This window comes from Danio rerio, chromosome 4 (genome assembly GCF_052040795.2).
Source record: "Danio rerio strain M-AB ecotype USA chromosome 4, GRCz13ab, whole genome shotgun sequence".
Taxonomy (NCBI): Eukaryota; Metazoa; Chordata; class Actinopteri; order Cypriniformes; family Danionidae; genus Danio; species Danio rerio.
Window position 1 is genome coordinate 70455652 of NC_141024.2, and position 21222 is coordinate 70476873.

Sequence of the window (21222 nt, forward strand, 5' to 3'; positions counted from 1 at the left end):
GACGTCACAACACACGCCAAAATAAAAGTCCCATACAGAGATTTGTCAGACATCGGCAAGGAGTATGGAATACAGATTTGAGAGGAAGAGATCTATATAAAATCAAAAAGAATGTAGACAATAAAATGGTTACTCATGGAAAGAATAGGAAGGAAGAAGTGATAATACCAGACTGAGACTGGGGCATACCGGACTGAATGATTCCTTGTTTTTAATCGGTGTACATGACAATGGATTATGTGAATTTTGTGATGTAAAAGAAACAATCGAGCATGTAATATATGAATGTTTCAAATATAGAGAAGACAGAAAGGATCTAATCGAATATCTTAAGGAGAAAGAAAAGGAAGATAAAGATATAGGATACCTACTGGGGTATGAGTTTAATTATAACCGTATAGGATACAGGACTCTAATAATTGTTTTATATAATACAGGATTAGATAAAAGGATATAATAAAATATAACTAACAATAATATATAACTAATAATAATAAAACTAGAGCGAGGCAGTGGCGCAGTAGGTAGTGCTGTCGCCTCACAGCAAGACGGTTGCTGGGTTGCTGGTTCGAACCTCGGCTCAGTTGGCGTTTCTGTGTGGAGTTTGCATGTTCTCCCTACCTTTGTGGGGGTTTCCTCTGGGTGGTCCAGTTTCCCCCACAGTCCAAAGACAGGTGGTAGAGGTGAATTGGGTAGGCTAAATTGTCTGTACTGTACGAGTGTGTGTGGATGTTTCCCAGTGATGGGAATAGGCATTATAAAATATAATTTATTGGGTAATTTAATAGATAACATAAATAATACTCGATACAACGACTGTTTTTACGTTACTGTGAAGGTTGGGTTTAGGGTTGGGGTGGGGGTAGACGTTAATAAAATACAATAAATGGGAAATTTAATAAATAATATAATTAATTCTCGTTAACTTCGGACTGCATCCAAATCCGATCTAGCAGCAACCGCAATCGAATCCGCTTAGGACCCCAATGGATCATCTGCATTGAATGCCTGATCAAAAACTATTGTACTTCTCCACATTACAATCAAATTTGGTGCTTTTTATAGTCTATTCTCAGTCTTGACATTTTAACAACACTAACCATATTAGTAGCATTATTATCGGTAACTACAAGTTAAAGATACGCATCGTTAAAATAATTGAAACGTTTGTAAACATTAAATGATGTCTTTTTGATGTTTTTATGCATTTATATGTTACATATATTTACATAAGAAGTGGTAGCACGTCGTAGGCTATCTAAAATAAAAGCTTTACACATGCCTTTAGTTGTACATCAGTATACGAAATACATAATTTAAAATAGTTTTATGTCATTATAACATTATTTTAAATTACATAAATTTAAACGAGATTTCACTGCATTTATATATGTGTATATTTTAATCAGGTGCTACAAACTATACCTATTAAAACTCCAGTGAACCAATAGGATCCTAGGCACACCCAATAGGGTATATGCCGAAGTATGCTAATAGGACTTTGAATTTGCCAGTAACCTGGGTTAATCGCTTCCGGTCAACTGTATGCCCAGGCCCGGCGCCAGGAAGTCAAAACTGAGGGGGCATTTTAAATGCATAGGGGGGCACTAGACCTGGTGACTGATTTTGGTGCCTTGTTTCTTTCATTTAGGCTATTTATTCACATTTATTATTACTTTGCATTACTGCCTAAGTTACTGACCCAAGGCAGTAATATAGGCTACGTTTTAATAGTAATAACAATATGCAGTTTCGCTATTACGAATTTTATTAAAGATAGTAATGCATACCGCTTATTAATGCAGACGGATCATAGCTTCAGTGCCAAACGAGTGCTTTAAATCACATGTTATTCTCCTTATTTCCGTTTTATTTCAAATAACAGGCCTATGAATGTTTAAAGTTTTAGGTAAAGACGTCAAATTATGGCCACACATGCAAGCTGACCCACGATCAGACTATTCGTTTAACCGGTAAATTAATATAGTCAAATCAGCTTAACCGAGTCATCCTGCTTCACGTATTACCCAACCAACATCAGTGTTAGGGAAAACCTAAAGGTTACAATCTACTGTCATTTAAAACAATTACTTAGTTACGTTTTAATGCATTAGTGTAGCCAATAAAATACCTAAATGTGATGGGGCGACGTATGGGCTTGGCACTACATTTCCCATAAGTCCGTAGCAGAGCGTAACGTAGCGTAATAGGTGTCAGTACACGCTATAAATAGACGCACAACAGCATAGCGTGCTTTTGGTTGTCATTCATTGAGGCTACAAACAAGTGGGTATCAAGCAGAATCCCACCCGTGTTAATGGTGATTGGCCTGGTGACACAGTCGGCAGATTTTAACTGATATGCTACTTGTGTGAATTACATTCAAAAGGTTCTCTAAGAAGAAACTCTGGGTTGGGTTTTAATTCCTTTCGGTTAGGTCCAGTTATGTAAGGACTAGCACGACTATTGTTACTATTTTTGTTTGTTGATTTAGGTGAAAGGCCCTGTTTGTTGTGTGCTGTGTACAAATATTATTGTAACTTTTTCTTTGGTTTGTTTTGTTACTCTTGTGTGTTAAAGGGCAGCCGCTCGTCTCCTCCGTGGGTGTGACTGGCACTGGTGAGGTGGTGGGACCCTTTAATGGTTTGTGGTGATTTGTGTATATTTTTGGAGTGCTGTGGTTGCTGTAGTGTGATTGCTGTGCTACTGGGAGTTAAGAGCTTCTCATCTGTTGCATCTTCTCACACTTCGTCCTGCCCCGTTGTAGGCCTGAGGTTTGCCCTGAATGTTTTGTTATTTTGTGTTGCTTACTTTAGCATTCTCTTTTTTAAATTGAAATTGCCCCATTTATGCAATGTTTTAACGAGTAACTGGTTTTGTACTTTATAATAAAAACTGTTTGAATGAGTCATAGAGTTCTGATTAAGTTTTGTGGCTATTATTCACTCATCATTATCTGATGGGTTACATAAAAAAGATACCAAAATTCACATGTAATTACCGTGAAAATTGGTTAAATTTTGGCACGGATAACACGCAACTCAATATGCTATGTAACTTTTTTATTCATCGTTTTAAATGTAAAAACAAAGATTTATCTTAGGCTATCATAAGTGTGCTTTTTTTCGTGATATATTGTAAACCATCATAAACCATTAGGTTACTAGGCCTACCCGTCATTTTATTTATTATTTATTTTATTTATTAAGCCTTTTTTAATAGCTTGTTTTCAGGTTATTTTCATTTTAGGGCTACAAGTCAAAACAAACTCGATATGCTGTATTTTAGCTCTTAAAATAGATCTACAACATATTTTGTGTTGTTTAATTTTGCATGAGCAAATAGCAGTATAGCCGAAATTACATATTTTTAAAAGATTATCATTCTGCCTACCTGCAGCACGAGAGGTTTCTCGGTTGATCCGCGGTAAATCCACTTAAGCACTATACCTATTCCATTTATAACACTGCAAACTTGACTTAATAAACGCAAAAGGCATTTATTAAGTGTTATACCTTGACTGCTGCTGCATAATGGGATGTTTCTCTACACAACTGTAAAAGTGCGCTTTTTAGCAAAATGAAAGCAAACATTCAAAGAGTTCTGCGTTTTGTCAATTTTAGCTTAATTGTAATAATATTAATGATAATATTAATAAATAAATTAAAATATTATTTATATTGTAGCCTACTGTGGGACTGTGCAGTGAACTATTTGTTTTTATTAAAACATTTTTATTAGGCTACATCTTCCCGAACTAATAAATGACTGGCAGTTGCGTCTCTGCTAAAATTAACAGCAAGTTTCTTATGTGTTTTTTTCCTTTTAGAGCTCAAGAGAGTTGTGTTTAAAGAATTAGTTAACCAAAACATGTAATGAATTAAGCTGCTCCTTGTCACCGTACCTTAGTTCTCACTCTCTCCAGTTCAATGTTACAGATTACCTTCAGTCACCTGCTTTTCTAGTATTCACAGGTCATCGGAGTGATTCGCTCCACCTGTTTCTCATCCCTTTGTTCCTATTTATAGCACGGCATTTCCCTTCATGTTTGTCAGTCTGTTGTCGTTGGTGTGTGTGTATAACGGTCTGTTACTCACCCCATATTTGTGTCCAGGGCTGCCAGTGAACGAGTCTCCCGTTGTTTCTGGACTGTTTTTCCACGGCACTCCCCCGGCACTCACCCGATTGGGTTTTTTGTTCCTTTGCAAAGACTTTCTCCTTAATAAACACTTTGTGTTCTGCACTTGAGTTCACTCCTTCTTCTACCCGTGACACTCCTATCATGTCACCCACTTTTCTCCCTTGTGAGTTGAGTGCGCCTCCTGTGTGCGCGTTTTGACGGCTATTTACGGGCGCACCTGACCTGACGCGGGGACCGGATCTCTGAACTATAGGACTAGCTTTAATCTCACCATTTTCATAATTCAATTACTATGTCATATATTTTACAATATTTAAATGTGTGTTAAGGTTGGAACACGGGGGTGTTAATAATTAATGACAGAAAGAATTTTCAGTTTGAGTGAACAATACTTAATAAAAACTGGGGGGGGGGGCACAAACTCTTTCTGAGGGGGCAATGCCCCCCTTTGCCCCCTCGTAGCGCCGGGCCTGTGTATGCCATTGCAAAATCAGCACATTTAAGGTTTGTTTTCTTTAAAAATCAGTGATCTCCACTGGCTGAGTGATATCCGATTTAAAGAGGATCTCAGATTGTACAAGAAGCACTGCATTAAATTACATTTCCCCCGCCATGTCTTTTTAATATTAGCATTTATTTTACCCCAGTATATTCAATGGAGCTTCTGCGCTAGCCTGCCGATTCTGATGGACGCGTGCGAGTAAGGGTGCTTTCTCACCTGTGAATCGATTCAGTTGTTCCGAAACAGATTACAATTGTTACATTGTTGCTCTTTGCTCTTGGAGCGCTTCGCTTTCACACTGCAAAGTTTCTAATTGGACCAAAAGAGCTAAAACAAGTCACGTGTGAGTAAACTCTCCTCCCATTGGTCAGAGTGTCAGGGTTTATTTTGCAGCGTCCCGCTCAGCTGTCAGGAGAGGTGGTGATTTGGTGGTGATTGACAGGGTGCGCGCGCGACGTGTCTGAGGAGAGATGCGGTCGGGAGGGCTGAGAAGGGTACGCAACGATGCCTAGTTGAGGACCAGGAGGGAGACGCGAGATTACCGGGAGATCATCACTCGTTTGCGGGCATCCGGAGACTCACGAAATTTCCCGCCCTTCTCATAATTCTCTCTTCATATAGCCGTAAGCCTATTACATATCCATAAAACACTGTGATATAACCGCGCTCGGATCGGATCGCTTTCTCACTGCAATCGAACCGCTCCAGGGTTTGTTTCAATCGAGCCGAGACCACCTCACTCAAGCGATCTCGGAGCGATTACTTTGGCGCGGAACAGAGCGCGATTACCCTGTTCACATATACCAAACGAACCGGGCTAACGAGACACGTTCCGAAACAAAAGTGTAGGTGTGAAAGCACCCTAAAAGGAACCATATAAATTGGGGGAAAAAATGATCACGATAACAGGTCAACGGAAGTTTATCAGTATGGCAAAAACACTAGCTCGACATGGATTGGGGCAGAGCAATGACAGAATCCAGTAGCACAACTAGCACAATAGGTGGCGATATGCATAAAGAATGCAATTCGCCAAAAAACTAAGAAGAAGAGATTTGTTAGGGGAGTAAAACACAAATAATAAAACAATGCGTTTCGACTGAGCATTAAGAACAACAGCTATAACAGCAATACAAGTAGAGATGGGTGAAATATATATATATAAGATAATCTGAAATATCTTAAGATAAAGATTAGATGGTAAACATAAAAAGCCAAGTCATCCAGTTGAAGGAATGCTGGGAATATAAAAAGATGGATAGTTTTGGATGGACAGCAAATGACCCTGCTGAAAAAAACTGCTTAAACCAGCCTTGGCTGGTTGGCTCTTTTTAGCTGGTTGACCAGTCTGGTTTTAAAGGGGTTTTAGCAATTTCCAGCCTGGTCTTAGCTGGTCAGGCTGGAAAATGACCAGCTAAATCAAGCTAAAACCAGCTTGACCAGCCTGTTTTAAGCTGGACATAAAGCTGGGCTCCCAGCCTGGCTAGGCTAGTCAAGCTGGTTTTAGCTGGTCATCTCCCAGCCTGACCAGCTAAGACCAGGGTGGAAATGGCTGGAAACCAGCCTGGAAATGGCCAAAACCACTCTAAAACCAGGCTGGTTAACCAGCTAAAACCAGCCAACCAGCCCAGGCTGGTTTAAGCTGTTTTTTCAGTAAGGGAGGAGGGTTTACGTGGTACATATAGCCCCTGCTGTGCCAACGTCTGCAATTCCTTCTTGGCTTTTTCCTATGCCAGCAGTTGATTCATATTTATATGAGGAAAAACACAGAAAAAGCACTGCAGCAATACATCATTCAATCATATTACAACTCTGTACAGATGGATGGTTCAAAAGACCATAAATCTGAGAAAACTGCAGTACATTCCCAAAATTTCAAGTTAAAATATCAAAAAGAATTTTGGACTGTATCTGTTTTCACTTAAGAGATAGTAGCTATGCTCTTCGCTCTTTAGTGGATAGAAGAAGAGCAACCTTTAAGATCAGTAATATGCACAGACTCTCTGTCAGTACTAAATAGCTTAATTAGTAGAATGTCAAGAGCAGGGGTGTCCAAACTCAGTCCTGGAGGGCCGGTGTCCTGCAGATTTTAGCTCCAACCCTAACCAAACACACCTGAACCAGCTAATCAAGCTTTTACTAGATATTCTAGAAACTTCCTGGTAGGTGTGTTAAAGCAAGTTGGAGCTAACCTCTCCAGGAAAGCAGCCCTTCAGGACCAAGTTTGGACGCCCCTGATCTAAAGCAAGACAGGACATGGTGAATGAGGTGTTCAAGGTTTATTTAGAGTAAGACACTGTGGACATTTTGTGAGCTTCTTGTGGGTTCCTGGTCACATGGGAGTAGTAGGCAATGAAGAGGCAGATCAACTCGCTAAACAAATATTACAACATAATCAAGTAGAAATAAAAATGTTAAAAAAGCCTGAAGTGAAAGGCATGATTGCGAAGGAAATAGGTAGGAAAGGGCAGAGGGAGTGGGATAATGGAGATAAAGGTATTGTATTGAAGGATGTGTGGGTGTTATTAGCAATAAGTTTGGTAATAGAAGGAATGATGTGCTGATAACAAGGCTGCGTGTTTGTGATTGTTTGCTAAATCAATAAAGGTTCAGAACAGGAAAACATAAGACCGGCTGCTGTAATAAATGTGGGAAAACTAAAACGAGAGAACCTGTCATTACAGAATGTGTTGCATATGAAAAATAGAGATGCCAGTTAGTCCAAGTCTTAAACATATACGGTATGAACAAGCTGTCACTTCAGTCTCATGTCACTGACTCTTAAGATATCTCAGTTGCTGAAAAAATGCTTCAACTTAAATTAAAAACACTAAACAGAATATATAATTATAATAATTTTTTTATTATTTTAAATGATACATTTGTATAATCCTAACACTTAAACTTAATGTCCAAGTGAAGCAATGTTTAAAAATAAATAAATAAATAAGTTATATAAAGTCAAAATTTGGAGTTAGTAAGTCAGAATTCAGAGTTATAGAGTCAGAATTCCAAGTCATTAAGTCAGAATTCCGAGTTAGTAAGTCAGAATTCTGAGTTATAAAGTAAGAATTCCAAGTTATTAAGTCAGAATTCCGAGTAAATAAGTCAGAACTCCGAGTTAATAATTCAGAATTGCAAGTTAGTAAGTCAGAATTGCGAGTTAGTAGGTCAGAGATGCGTGTTATTAGGTCAGAATTCATAGTTATTAGGTCAGCATTCCAAGTTAATAAGTCAAAATTCAGTTATTAATTCAGAATTCCGAGTTATTAAGTAAAAATTCCAAGTTATGAAGTCAGAATTCTGAGTTATAAAGTCAGAATTTCTAGTTAGTAAGTCAGAGTTCTGAGTTATAAAGTCAGAATTCCGAGTTAAGTCAGAATTCCTAGTTAGTAAGTCAAAGTTCGGAGTTATAAAGTCAGAATTCCGAGTTATAAAGTCAGAAGCCGAGTTATTTAGTCAGACTTCTTAGTAAGTCAGAATTGCGAGTTATAAAGTCAGAATTCCGAGTTATTAAGTCAGAGTTCCGAGTTATTAAGTCAGAGTTCAGAGTTAGTAAGTCAAAATTCAAAGTTAGTAAGACAGAATTGTGTGTTATTAGGTCAGAATTCCAAGTTATTAAGTCAAAATTCAAAGTTATTGGGTCAGGATTCCGAGTTATTAGGTCAGAATTCCAAGTTATAGAGTCAGAATTCCGAGTTAAAAAATCAGAATTCCGAGTTGTAAAGTCAACATTCGGAGTTAGTAAGTCAGAGTTCAGAGTTTTATATGTCAGAATTCCAAGTTATTAAGTCAGGATTCCGAGTTAGTAAGTCAAAATTCTGAGTTAGTCAGAATTCGTAGTTATTAGAGCAGCATTCCAAGTTATTAAGTCAGAATTCAGAGTTATAAAGTCAGAATTCAGAGTTAGTAAGTCAGAATTCCGAGTTAAGTCAGAATTGCGAGTAAGTCAAAATTCAAAGTTAGTAAGTCAGAATTGCATGTTATTAAGTCAGAATTCATAATTATTAGGTCAGCATTCCAAGTTATTAAGTCAAAATTCAGATTTATTAAGTCAGAATTCCAAGTTATGAAGTCAGAATTTTGAGTAATTAAATCAGAATTCCGAGCTATAAAGTCAGAATTCAGAGTTAAGTCAGAATTCTGAGTTATTAAGTCAGAATTCCGAGTTATTAAGTCAGAATTCCGAGTTAGTAAGTCAGAATTCTGAGTTATAAAGTAAGAATACAGAGTTATTAAGTCAGAATTCTGAGTTAAAAAATCAGAATTCCAAGTTATAAAGTCAACATTCGGAGTTAGTAAGTCAGAGTTCGGAGTTATAAAGTCAGAATTCCGAGTTATTAAGTCAGGATTCTGAGATAGTAAGTCAAAATTCCAAGTTAGTAAGTCAGAATTCATAGTTATTAGAGCAGCATTTCAAGTTCATTCATTAATTTTCTTGTCGGCTTAGTCCCTTTATTAATCCGGGGTCGCCACAGCGGAATGAACCGCCAACTTATCCAGCAAGTTTTTTTTACGCAGCGGATGCCCTTCCAGCCACAACCCATCTGGGAAACATTCACACACACACTCATACACTACGGACAATTTAGCTTACCCAATTCACCTGTACCACATGTCTTTGGACTGTGGGGGAAACCGGAGCACCCGGAGGAAACCAACGCAAAGGCAGGGAGAACATGCAAACTCCACACAGAAACACCAACTGAGCCGAGGTTCGAACCAGCAACCCAGCGACCTTCTTGCTGTGAGGCGAATGTGCTACCCACTGCGCCGCCCGCATTTCAAGTTAATAAGTGAAATTCAGAGTTATTAAGTCAGAATTCCTAGTTAGTTAGTCAGAGTTCGGAGTTATAAAGTCAGAATTCCAAGTTATTAAGTCAGAATTCCGAGTTAATAAGTCAGAATTGTGAGTTAGTAAATCAAAATTCAAAGTTAGTAAGTCAGAATTGAGTGTTAAGTCAGAATTCATAATTATTAGGTCAGCATTCCAAGTTATTAAGTCAAAATTCAGAGTTATTAGGTCAGAATTCCAAGTTATAAAGTCAGAATTCTTAGTAAGTCAGAATTCCGAGCTATAAAGTCAGAATTCCGAGTTAAGTCAGAATTTAGAGTTATTAAGTCAGAATTCAGAGTTATACAGTCAGAATTCCGAGCTATAAAGCCAGAATTCCGAGTTATTAAGTCAGAATTGCGAGTTTTAAAGTCAGAATTCCAAGTTATTAAGTCAGAATTTGGAGTTAGTAAGTCAGAATTCAGAGCTATAAAGTCAGAATTCCGAGTTAAGTCAGAATTCCGAATTAGTTAGACAGAATTCTAAATAATAATGTCAGAATTCAGAGTTAGTAAGTCAGAATTCTGAGTTAGTCAGAATTGCGAGTTATTAGGTCAGAATTCGTAGTAAGCCAGAATTCCGAGTTATAAAGTCAGAGTTACGAGTTAATAAGTCAGAATTCAGAGTTAGTAAGTCAAAATTCCGAGTTAGTAAGTCAGAAGTGCAAGTTAATAAGTCAGAAGTGCATGTTATTAAGTCAGAATCCTGAGTTATTATGTCAGCATTTCAAGTTATTGTCAAAATTCACAGTTATTAAGTTAGAATTGTGAGTTAGTAAGTCAAAATTCAAAGTTAGTAAGTCAGAATTGTGTGTTATTAGGTCAGAATTCCAAGTTATTACGTCAAAATTCAGAGTTATTAAGTCGGAATTCCGAGTTTATAGGTCAGAATTCCAAGTTATAAAGTCAGAATTCCGAGTTATCAAGTCAGAGTTACGAGTTAGTAAGTCAAAATTCAAAGTTATTAAGTCAGATTTCCAAATTATTAAGTCAGAATTCTGAGTTAGTAAGTCAGAATTGCAAGTAAGTCAGAAGTGCGTGTTATTAAGTCAGAATTCCGAGTTATTAGGTCAGCATTTCAAGTTATTGTCAAAATTCACAGTTAAGTCAGAATTCCGAGTTATAAAGTTAGAGTTCCGAGTTAATAAGTCAGAATTTTGAGTTAGTAAGTCAAAATTCCGAGTTAGTAAGTCAAAATTGCAAGTTAATACGTCAGAAGTGTGTGTTAAGTCAGAATTCCGAGTTAGTAAGTCAAAATTCTGAGTAAGTCAGAATTTATAGTTATTAGAGCAGCATTCCAAGTTAATAAGTCAAAATTCAGAGTTAAGTCAGAATACAGAGTTATAAAGTCAGAATTCTGAGTTATTAAGTCAGAATTGCGAGTTATCCAGTCAGAATTCTGAGTTATTAAGTCAGAAATCCGAGCTATAAAGCCAGAATTCCGAGTTATTAAGTCAGGATTGCGAGTTTTAAAGTCAGAATTCCAAGTTATTAAGTCAGAATTTGGAGTTAGTAAGTCAGAATTCAGAGCTATAAAGTCAGAAATCCGAGTTATTAAGTCAGAATTCCGAATTAGTAAGACAGAATTCTGAGTAATAAAGTCAGAATTCAGAGTTAGTAAGTCAGAATTCTGAGTTAGTAAGTCAGAAGTGCAAGTTAATAAGTCAGAATCCCGAGTTATTATGTCAGCATTTCAAGTTATTGTCAAAATTCACAGTTGTTAAGTCAGAATTGCGAGTTAGTAAGTCAAAATTCAAAGTTAGTAAGTCAGAATTCCAAGTTAGTAAGTCAAAATTCCGAATTAGTAAGTCAGAAGTGCAAGTTAATAAGTCAGAATCCCGAGTTATTATGTCAGCATTTCAAGTTATTGTCAAAATTCACAGTTGTTAAGTCAGAATTGCGAGTTAGTAAGTCAAAATTCAAAGTTAGTAAGTCAGAATTGTGAGTAATTAGGTCAGAATTCCAAGTTATTACGTCAAAATTCAGTTATTAAGTCGGAATTCCGAGTTCATAGGTCAGAATTCCAAGTTATAAAGTCAGACTTCCGAGTTATCAAGTCAGAGTTCCGAGTTAGTAAGTCAAAATTCAAAGTTATTAAGTCAGATTTCCAAATTATTAAGTCAGAATTCTGAGTTAGTAAGTCAGAATTGCAAGTAAGTCAGAAGTGCGCGTTATTAAGTAAGAATTCAGAGTTATTAAGTCAGAATTCAGAGTTATAAAGTCGGAATTCCTAGTTAGTAAGTCAGAGTTCGGAGTTATAAAGTCAGAATTCCGAGTTAGTAAGTCAGAATTCCGAGTTAAGTCAGAATTGCGAGTTAGTAAGTCAAAATTCAAAGTTAGTAAGTCAGAATTGCGTGTTATTAAGTCAGAATTCATAATTATTAGGTAAGCATTCCAATTTATTAAGTTAAAATTTAGAGTTATTAAGTCAGAATTCCGAGTTAGTAGGTCAAAATTCAAAGTTAGTAAGTCAGAGGTCCAAGTTATTAAGTCAGAATTCTGAGTTAGTGAGTCAGAATTGCAAGTAAGTAAGTCAGAAGTGTGTGTTAAGTCAGAATTTCGAGTTATTAGGTCAGCATTTCAAGTTATTGTCAAAATTCACAGTTATTAAGTCAGAATTCCGAGTTATAAAGTCAACATTCGGAGTTAGTAAGTCAGAGTTCGGAGTTATAAAGTCAGAATTCCGAGTTATTAAGTCAGGATTCCGAGTTAATAAGTCAAAATTCCGAGTTAGTAAGTCAGAATTCATAGTTATTAGAGCAGCATTTCAAGTTAATAAGTCAAAATTCAGAGTTATTAAGTCAGAATTCAGAGTTATAAAGTCAGAATTCCTAATTAGTAAGTCAGAGTTCGGAGTTATAAAGTCAGAATTCCGAGTTATTAAGTCAGAATTGCGAGATAGTAAGTCAGAACTGTGAGTTAGTAAGTCAAAATTCAAACTTAGTAAGTCAGAATTGCGTGTTATTAAGTCAGAATTCATAATTATTAGGTGAGCATTCCAAGTTATTAAGTCAAAATTCAGAGTTATTAAGTCAGAATTCCGAGTTAAGTCAGAATTCTGAGTTATTAAGTCAGACTTCCGAGTTATACAGTAAGAATTCTGAGTTATTAAGTCAGAATTCCGAGCTATAAAGCCAGAATTCTGAGTTATAAAGTCAGAATTTGGAATTAGTAAGTCCGAAATCAAAGTTATAAAGTCAGAATTCCGAGTTATTAGGTCAGAATTCCGAGTTATAAAGTCAAAATTCAGAGTTAGTAAGTCAGTTTGGAGTTTTAAAGTCAGATTTGCGTGTTATTAAATCAGAATTGCGAGCTATAAAGTCAGAATTGCGAGTTATAAAGTCAGAATTGCGAGTTATAAAGTCAGAATTCAAAATTATAAAGTCAGAATTCGGAGTTATTAAATCAGAATTTTGAGTTATAAAAGAGTTTCATGTTATGGTAACTGACCATAAATAGAGTGTTAAGACTGTTTCTTTCTCTGGTTGTATTCTTGCGTTTGCAGCCCAGATTCTCCAATTAAGGCGAGGAGGAAACAGTAAATGACGTAAATATCAAAGTAAATAATAACAATAATAATACTCAGATGAATCCAAGATGCAAGTGTTTTTATTGACCCGTGGTCAAAAATAGTACAGCAAAAAGAGTCCAAAAACAGTGAAAACAAGAGTTGGAAAAACGTGAGCCAAAAGCATCCACAGTTCAGCCGATAACCAGGCAAACAGTCCAGAAATCCAGAGAAAGATCACATAGTAACATGAACAACAATAACGAACTGACAATGTAGCAAGGGACTGCCGCTCAGCCGAAACCACGTGACCACAACAACACTGACACACCACAACAAATGCACGTGGAGCTGGCAAAACATAAGCACGTGACAACAATACAGACAATACCAGAGGTGCGCACATCCCTACAACCATGACTGCTCATGGACAGATTACACTCACATATATACAGCCTACTCTGACACCCTCAATGCTGAGTCTTGTTTATCTGTCACTGTGAACATAACACGTTTTCCTTGCCTTGTCTTCCGTGTCTGACCTTTGCTTTGTTTGTATTACGTTGCCTGCTGCCTGCCTTCTGACCACCCACCTGCTACTTTGACTACGATTCTGGATTGCCTGTATGCATCTGTTTGCTCCTTTGTTGACCTTCCCTGTTCAATAAAACCTGCGTTTGAACCTCACTTCATTCTGAATTATTTCTGAAAATAAGACAATAATTTGAACTCTAGTTTTAAGTTTTTTTTACACTCATTTTAAGTAAATTCAACTCATCGCTTTTAAAGTAACATGGTCATTTTTTTACTCATATCACTTTTTATAGCGTAGGTGGAGAGATGGATTCTTTAGAATTTTATCCTCGCAAATTTAAAACAACAACAACAGAACAGCTGCTCCTCGCTGCAGATGCAGAAGTGAAAATCAAAACCCTTGCATTTATTCTGGCATTTTAGTTCCTTAAATGTTCGATGTGTTTCAAAGTTTTGTAAGGGACAGCTCTAAAAATAGCCCCAGGGTCTTTCTACAGAACTGTTTTTTTTTGTTTGGCGAAATGTCTAAAAATATATATTTTTCAAACTTAGATTAGAACTTAGGCCACATTAATTATCTTTTGATTCTTACCTTTTTACACAACTGCCATTTTGGCTTTATGAAAACAGACAAATGAAAGGTTAATCATTTAAAATATATATATATATATATATATATATATATATATATATATATATATATGGGGCCGGGGGGGAATCTTGAATCAGAATCTTGGCATACCCAGGCCCTACATCAGATAACGACAATTTATTTTCCGATGCGTTTCATAATTGAGAAAGCAGCATAAGATGTGATCATGAGCTCCAAAAAACATGTGTTGGCAAGCCAGGGTAATTTACAATCGTGATTAAAGTATTCTGTTTTACTAACGTTAAACATATCAGGCTGCAAAAGATGAAAGATAAACTAATTCGTCATAGAGCGAAGGTTTCTGTGCGCATTACCAAACGCACTTTCCTTTTAAATCAGTTCATGCAGTCGTGGCCTAATTAATGCAATAGAAAGTCTTAAAGAACACAAGCAGTTCAGCAGCACTGAGTAGGATATTCGGGAAATGTATTGGGCCCGCTTAAACATTATAGCATTCTTCTCACAGAGAGAGCAAATATTAAGTTCACTATCTGTAATGACGCACAGAAACGGACAAATCACAGGCAGTTTCATTAGAGAAGTTCGTGCAAAGTGCAACATACAAAATCCAAACACGAGTGCAAAGCACTTTGTTGCAGTTTGAGTCAAAATCATCAATATTTCGACTCATATCCACACAGAATCTCTCTCTAAACACGCTCTCTTTTCTTGACGCGCGCTGCTGCGTGTCCCTCATCTGTATAATCAATATCGAGAAGTAACTGAACTCATTTCAATATCACTGACTCCATTATTTAAATACGAAAGCCGTGTAACCGGCCGTGACTACTGACGGGTTGTCCTTTTTTCCCTTTAAATCTCTCAAATTATCATATGTGATCTCCTCTGTTGTTGGACTTTTCAACTGACAAGCGAAAAAAGTCAAAATCATACACAAGATATCTAAAACTGTTACTGTTGTGCTTAATGGTAGTGTAATGCAATGGAAACATCCACAAACACTCATTCACACACACTCATACACTACTGACAATTTAGCCTACCCAATTCACCTGTACCACCTGTCTTTGGACTGTGAGGGAAACCGGAGCCCCCGGAGGAAACCCACGTGAACGCAGGGAGAACATGCAAACTCCACACAGAAACGCCAACTGAGCCGAGGATCGAACCAGCGACCTTCTTGCTGTGAGGCGACAGCATTACCTACTGCGCCACTGCTTCGCCCTTTGAATAAAATAAATATTGATAATTCAAGATGTTTCAGGGAGCAAGACGCGCACAAACACACACACAGAGTGCTATGATAAAGCACGCGAAACGCCATGTGTGTGTCGATTAAAACATGCTATATGCCAAATAAACACTGAACATTTTTTTTTTATTATGCTATAAATGATCATTTATTAACTATCTAACACGAACAAGTAGGCTAATATGCAAAGATTTGCTATTCAAAAATTAGTTTTGTTAGTTAGAAAAAATACTAACGTCTATATTGGCTCTGGTGCATTAAAAAATGATTTAATAATAGTATTAAGATTTATTTTTAATCACAAAATATAGAAAATGGTATCGAATGTTGATATTTTTGAAGGTATCATCTTAAAATTCCAGCATAGTAACAAAACTACAGTTATTGTAAAGATTACTATTTTAAAGCGATATGGGTAATTATATATTGCATGTACAGGGAGTGCAGAATCATTAGGCAAATGAGTATTTTGACCACATCATCCTCTTTATGCATGTTGTCTTACTCCAAGCTGTATAGGCTCGAAAGCCTACTACCAAATAAGAATATTAGGTGATGTGCATCTCTGTTATGAGAAGGGGTGTGGTCTAATGACATCAACACCCTATATCAGGTGTGCATATGTAGCTGAGCTAATAAGTATAAAATATACCAATGCAAATTATTAGTGAACTTCATCAAAACTTTACTTTTTAATTACTTTTGTTTTATATTTTCTTTTCTTAATTATAATGTTTTGTATGTAGTTTTGATGGAGATGTTTTTTTTATGTGGAACCATGTTGGCAAATGTTTATGGAGAGCACATATTAGTGGCGCACACAGCAACTCATGCGGTGTGTGGGCAGGCAGCGCCATCTTCAGTGTTGAATCCGCCGCTGACTGAGTTGGTTGCATGCTCTCTCGCTCTGCTAACGCGAGCCTGGTAAGGATTTTCAAGCGAGTTCACTGAGTTATTTTATGGGACAGTGAATGTATAAACGTGATAAAACTATGATGTATCGAAGATGAATGTAAATAATCACATTTTGAGTGCTTAAAGTGACTTTCCTTTCTAATTGGCAGAGTGGAAAAAGAGAGAGACATTTTAGCAAATTATTGTGCTCTCTGTTTATTTACAGGTATGTTTATTATGTTTTGTTAAGTGATGTTTGAAATCTAATTATACAAGTTGTGTAAAATGAGGTCTGTTTGCAAAGCAATATAATTTTGCATATATTAATGTATTTTACAGTGTTAAATGTTTATTTGTGTATCTTTGCTGATATTTGACACTATTTTTGATTCTATTGCTCACTAATGTAGTGACCAGTGAAACATTATATTCCTTTTACAACTTATCTGATGTATACTATAATGTTTATTCTTTACTGCTAATTTCTGTGGTCTATTTATTTGTATTTATTTTCTTTTACCTATTGTTTTTGTCAATTTGTTGGCTATTATTAATGCAAAGAGTGTTGAATTCGCCGCTGACTGAGTTGGTTGCATGTTCTCTCGCTCTGCTAACGCGAGCCTGAGTGGAAAAAGAGAGAGACATTTCAGCATATTATTGTGCTCTCTGTTTATTTACAGAATAAACCAAACTTAAGACCTCCAACGTCGCTGTCGCCTTATTGGAAAAAAAAAACACAACCAGAGTAAAACTGCTACACATAATTATTAGGCAACTTCCTTTCCTTTGGCAAAATGGGTCAAAAGAAGGACTTGACAGGCTCAGAAAAGTCAAAAATAGTGAGATATCTTGCAGAGGGATGCAGTGATCTTAAAATTGCAAAGCTTCTGAAGCGTGGTCATCGAACAATCAAGCGTTTCATTCAAAATAGTCAACAGGGTCGCAAGAAGCGTGTGGAAAAACCAAGGCGCAAAATAAACTGAACGGAGAACTGCCCATGAACTGAGAAAAGTCTTGCCACCACTTGGGCCATATTTCAGAGCTGCGACATCACTGGAGTGCCCAAAAGCACAAGGTGTGCAATACTCATGGCCAAGGTAAGAAAGCCCCCACTGAACAAGACGCACAAGCTGGAACTTCAAGACTGGGCCATAAAATATCTCAAGACTGATTTTTCTAAGGTGTTATGGACTGATGAAATGAGAGTGAGTCTTGATGGGCCAGATGGATGGGCCCGTGGCTGGATTGGTAAAGGGCAGAGAGCTCCAGTCCGACTCAGACGCCAGCAAGGAGGAGATGAAGTACTGGTTTGGGCTGGTATCATCAAAGATGAGCTTGTGGGGGCTTTTCGGGTTGGGGATAGAGTCAAGCTCAACTCCCAGTACTACTGCCAGTTTCTGGAAGACACCTTCTTCAAGCAGTGGTACAGGAAGAAGTCTGCATCCTTCAAGAAAAACATGATTTACATGCAGGGCAATGCTCCATCATACGTGTCCAAGTACTCCACAGCGTGGCTGGCGAGAAAGGGTATAAAAGAAGAAAAACTAATGACATGGCCTCCTTGTTCACCTGATCTGAACCCCATTGAGAACCTGTGGTCCATCATCAAATGTGAGATTTACAAAGAGGGAAAACAGTACACCTCTCTGAACAGTGTCTGGGAGGCTGTGGTTGCTGATGTTGATGGTGAACAGGGGTCCGTTCTTCATACGTGGATTACTCCGTTAGCTGGATTTGGATATTGACGATTTGACATGATCCAGGATCGTTTCGTTCTTCAAAGCTGATCCGAGAGTTGTTGTCATAGCAACAGTTCTGCTAGCTTAAACCTGATCGGGAGCAGGTTCAATTCATATAAACAGGATTAGATCGGCTCAGTTTAAGCAAATATAATACAGACAGTATGTGCCGAATTCTGATATTTTCTTACAGTAGTAGTTATATACACTTGGGAAAATGGTACATATTTTTTAACTATATATATAAAGTTATAGTTATTAATAAAATAAATAAAGTTATACATATTAATAAAACTTATGCAATCTGCAACCTCGAAATGAAAGTACAAAGACTGTCACCTGGTGGTGCAAAGAGAAAACCTATTTATATGAACTTTTTAGATCGCTTTATTACAAATTGTGTATAATAGAAATGCAGAATATGTCACTTTTTTTAAAAGTAATAATACATTTATGCAGTCATAAACATGTTTTGATAGTTAATATGCCAGTGATTTGATGCTTCACGAAAGTTGCAGACGCCTTTACCAATATCAAAATGCTTATAAACAACCAGTTATTCTTTACACCGATTAAAAAACTGTACTATAATAAAGAAAATATTTTCTAAATGTAGAACTAAATACATTGATTTGCATTAAAATACATGATGAATACTCTTGACACATGAAAGTGTAAAGCCTGCAGCTCACAACAAATGTGGAAGGTTATCACGTGTCATATTTAACAAACCGTTTACTGCTAATTTGATGTAATTTTGCTCACATGGATAATTGAATATTAGTCAGATGATGTCATTACGCTGCTGTGCCGTCAGCCAATCGTTGCACTGCTGATCATGATTTCGAGGATCGATAGATCTGTCCTTCACAACACACGCAGCGATCTCAGATCAGTTTATCCAGACATTCTAATCTGATTCGCGAACTTGTTTGAAGAACCAAATTAGCGAGAGATCAGTTATCGAGATGAAAAGATCCAGGATCTGACAAATAATCTTAGATCATTTAAGCGAGGTACGAAGAACGGACCCCAGATCAGAACACTGACAGAATCCATGAATCGCAGGCTTTTGAGTGTCCTTGCAAAGAAAGGTGGCTATATTGGTCACTGATTAGTTTTTGTTTTGTTTTTGAATGTCAGAAATGTATATTTGTGAATGTGGAGATGTTATATTGGTTTCACTGGTAAAAATAAATCATTGAAATGGGTATATATTTGTTTTTTGTTAAGTTGCCTAATAATTATGCACAGTAATAGTCACCTGGGGTCCGTTCTTCGTAACTCGCTTAAATGATCTGAGATTATTTGGCAGATCCTGGATCTTTTAATCTTGATAACTGATCTCTCGCTAATTTGGTTCTTCAAACAAATTCGCGAATCAGATTAGAATGTCTGGATAAACTGATCTGAGATCGCTGCGTTTGTTATGAAGGTCAGATCTATCGATCCTCGAAATCATGATCAGCAATGCAACGATTGGCTGACGGCGCAGCAGCGTAATGACATCATCTGATTAATATTCAATTATCCATGTGAGCAAAATTACACCAAATTAGCAGTAAACGGCTTGTTAAATATGACACTTAAGAACTTTCCACATTTGTTGTGAGCTGCAGGCATGTATTTCACAAATCAATGTATTTAGTTCTACATTTAGAAAAGATTTTCTTTATAATAGTAGCCGTTTTTTAATCGGTGTAAAGAATAACTGGTTGTTTACAAAAGCATTTTGATATTGGTAAAGGTGTCTGCAACTTTTGTGAAGCATCAAATCACCGGCATATTAACTATCAAAACATGTTTATGACTGCATAAATGTATTATTGCTTTAAAAAAAAAGTCACATATTGTGCATTTCTATTATACACAATTTGTACCAAAGCGATCTAAAAAGTTCATATCAATAAGTTTTGTCTTTGTACTTTTATTTCGAGGGTGCAGATTGCATACGTTTTATTAATAATGACTATAACTTTATATATATATATATAGTTAAAAAATATGTACCATTTTCCCAAGTGTATATAACTACTACTGTAAGAAAATATCAGAATTCGGAACATACTTTCTGTATTATCTTTGCTTGAACTGAGCCGATCTAATCCTGTTTATATGAATTGAACCTGCTCCCGATCAGGTTTGACCTAGCAGAACTGTTGCCATGACAACAACTCTCGGATCAGCTTTGAAGAACGAAACGATCCTTGATCTTGTCAAATCGTCAATATCCAAATCCAGTTTACTGAGTAATCCACGTACGAAGAACGGACCCCTGCACACACAGATATCCCCCTAAAATAGCTAAAACTAAAAACAAACTAAAAACTACTTCCAAAAATATTCATCTTTGATCTTAATGTTTTTTGGGTTAATTGAGAACATGGTTGTTGTTCAATAATAAAATGATTCCTCAAAAACACAACTTGCCTAATAATTCTGCACTCCCTGTATATTTTACGTTTTACAAAAGTTAAGGAATAAAACTCTTTAGCAATTATTTCCAGTATCTTATAGAAAGCATATTTAGATTTTACAATTCAGCTTATGCCCATCATAAATGATTAAAATGTTTTAATTTTAAGGAATATATATATATATATATATATATATATATATATATATATATATATATATATATATATATATATATATATTATTATATATTAATTTTGTATATGGTTTGTTAACTATGTAATTACTCTGTGCAAAAATAACAATAAATCATGGCAAGAAAAATCCTAATGGGTAGTTACTAAATTGGAACTGAATTGACAGTCATTTGAACTTTTTAGCCAAACATTGTACTTGCTACAAATACAAAGATCACATGACACTAATGAAATCAGGATTAAACATTTTTTAATATGTGATTAATGAAATATTCCGTTTTCCTTTTGTAATTGTTGTAACAGTATTGACAATTTACAGTTCAAACATTTAAAATTAAAATATTGGTGATTTTTTTTTTTTAAGAAAAGCAAAAAAACATTTTTTTGATTGCACAATGATACACGAGGGAAAAATACACTGACTAATTCGGACATCAAGAAATCATGATTTTTGGTAATGTGCATTTTGCAAATGATGAACACATTTTATAAATATTTAAAAATGTAACATGTAACACTTTTTTATAATCTGAAAAAGAAAAGGCTTTGGTCACTAAATGTACCTGTAGAATCACCCATATAGTTCATCGAGAG

The 21222-nt window shown here is 36.2% G+C and overlaps 1 long non-coding RNA gene across 1 annotated transcript; it reads left to right on the top strand.

Moving 5' to 3' along the window:
* Positions 1-2258: 2258 nt before the first annotated feature.
* On the top strand, positions 2259-2907 carry LOC147845279 (uncharacterized). Its single transcript, XR_015484422.1, has 2 exons — positions 2259-2389; positions 2581-2907. It is a non-coding gene; the product is annotated as an uncharacterized LOC147845279 (long non-coding RNA).
* The last annotated feature ends 18315 nt before the right edge of the window (positions 2908-21222 follow it).